Source organism: Frankliniella occidentalis, unplaced genomic scaffold (genome assembly GCF_000697945.3).
Source record: "Frankliniella occidentalis isolate FOCC.00 unplaced genomic scaffold, Focc_3.1 Scaffold6, whole genome shotgun sequence".
NCBI classification, from domain to species: Eukaryota; Metazoa; Arthropoda; class Insecta; order Thysanoptera; family Thripidae; genus Frankliniella; species Frankliniella occidentalis.
Genome location: NW_026267136.1, coordinates 3,053,223 through 3,055,619, shown reverse-complemented (window position 1 = coordinate 3,055,619; position 2,397 = coordinate 3,053,223). Strand labels below are relative to the sequence as shown.

Genomic DNA, 2,397 nt, shown 5'->3' with positions numbered 1-2,397 from the left:
ATTGGAGCTGGACATCCGCTGGCCCACCACCACCACCACCACCAAAGCGCGAGTCGCGGCCGCGCTGCGTCAGCCTCGCTGCTGGCGCTGGCTGACCGTGTCAGCGCGGGCGGGCGTCAGCTGCGTCAGCTGTCCGACTGAATGAATTCATCGGCTGGACGCGACCGGACCCATTACAGGAACGGATCAATCAAGTGTATCGCGCATGACGGGGCAGCTCTACTGCTCTCTCTCACTCTCTCTGCTCGCGCACGTGTGGGTGTGGTGTGTGCGTGTGCCATAAAGAGAGAGAGAGACAGAGGGGTGTGCTGGTGCGCTGGCTGGTGCAGGTATGAGGAAGTTGCCCGATAAGAGGAACAAAAAGAAGGTAGCGCTGAGGAGGTGGCGTGGCGTAGCGCCGTCCCTAAACCAAGCAGAACGCGTGCGACCATACTGTGTTTTGTCGCAAGTGGATGCATCCACATGTGTGCTCATAAATCAAGTTTTGTTGAATTTCTAAAGAAAAATTGGATCCATACTAGACCGGCGTAACAATCTTGTGTCAAAAAGTGCTTCTGTAAAGTTTGGCTTCGGAAAAGTAAGTTTATACAATCTTCTAAACCGTCCCGGTGTCGTTGTTTAGGTTAGTGTACGGACATATTGCATTGGTACAATTTTAACTCAATGATAATGACTCAACTGTCGTAAAAAGCTTTGGTATAGGTGGTACCAAACCAAGGTGCTGGGTGCATAGGCCCCTTCTAAACTGTTTGAAATCTAACGACACACATCCTAACCTCTGCTAGACGGTCGCTCATCTTCTGCTTTGTTTAGGGACGGCGCTACGCCACGCCACCTCCTCAGTGCTACCTTCTTCTTGTTCCTCTTAACGGGCAACTTCCTCATATGACAGTAAAGGAAGACGTCCCTACCTGGGCCGGACCACCCATGCCAAAGGCGCTGGCGACGTCCGAAATGGCATCCGGAGGGAGACTCCTGGGGGGGACAATGACCGCTCAGCGCAGCACGCGCCGACGAACAGCCAGCCGGCCAGGCAGTGGCCGGTAGGCAATGAATGGCAGCCGTGCGGACAATGTTCTTCGGAGACGGCTGTCGCTGGCAGCGACCCATTGTCGTGCCCTGGGCTGCTTCCTGGGCTGCTGCGGATGGGTGGCGCCAGGGAGATGGGCTCTCCTGGACCCGACCCGCGGGTACCCTGGTAACATAGGTAGTAACATACCCCGGGGGAAGTTCAGTTTTTATTGAAATGGTTCTTTGCGGGTTTACATTTACGTTTCACAATTAGGGTATACGCTGTGTTGCTCATTGTCTTATACAGCGGCGTTTGTTTGTGGAGGTGAAACGTGCGAGAAGGGACGTACTCCCATAGGGGATGATCACACACCCGGGGGAAATTGGTGAGAACCGCGCGCCTGGGAAGGTAGGCAATGCATCTACAGGTATGTCGTTCTGTCGTTCTGCCTGGTCTACCTCCCAGGCGCGGAGCAACCCGGCCGGCCGTTAGCCGAGTATTACCAGAGCAGGCGAACCCGGGGACCCGGGTCCACCCGTCAACCCGGTTCCTACCCTCGCGGGCGGGTACAAGTGGGAGCCACTTGCTCACACTCTGCTACCTTTTCGGTTCCCGACACAATCCGCTTCTGCTCTTTGGATCGATGGCGGCGCGGGGCATAGGGCTGAGTGCGCCACCCCTGCGCCGCCCCCACGCCGCCCTGCGCCGCTCACCCCCACGCAGCCGCCGCCGCCGTGCAGCCCAATCGCGTCGAGTACCCTCCATCAAGCTGAATTTCGTTTCGCGTCCGTTCAACGCCTGTCCGACGCATTGGAGCGGAGAACGGGCGGACGGAACGGTTGTGCGTACGGGCGAGGCAAGCAGGGCGTCGGGCAGAGTCCTATACCCAGTACTTATAGGGCTCCATAGGCAGCCTAGGGGGATGAGCAGTGAGGAACGTCGCGGCCGCGCTTTCTCCCTCAATCACTGTGCGTGCGCGTGTGTGTGTGCGCACACACTTGTGCGGCTGATACACACATCAATGGGGCTAATAAAGTTACGAAGACGATTGCTGCGGGCCACGCGCTGTGTCAACGAGCTGCTTGTTACTGTCACTAGTCGTGTGTGTGTGTTGGCTGCTTGGGTGGTGGGGTGGGGAGAGAGAAAAGGGGGGGAGGTAGATATGGCATGGAGAGACAGAGAGAAGCCGTGCGGGCTTCGGCAATGTGATAGAGGTGCGATTTTGCATTTGGCCCCGTTGTTATACATTGTGTGTTGCCGGTGGGGTGGGGCGTCCGCCGCCACGACACGCGCTGCCAAAGCTCCTTGCCCCAGGCGCGGCGGGGCGGGGCGGGGCGGGGCGCGGCGCGGGGCAAATCGATGCGGTGCTCGCGTGCTGTGCCTGC

General features: G+C 58.2%; 1 protein-coding gene across 1 annotated transcript in view; it reads left to right on the top strand.

The window, feature by feature from the left end:
* The window catches only part of LOC113210012 (DNA repair protein XRCC1), a gene marked incomplete in the record, with an annotated part of 12,806 nt that overhangs the window by 5,972 nt on the left and 4,437 nt on the right, over positions 1-2,397 (top strand).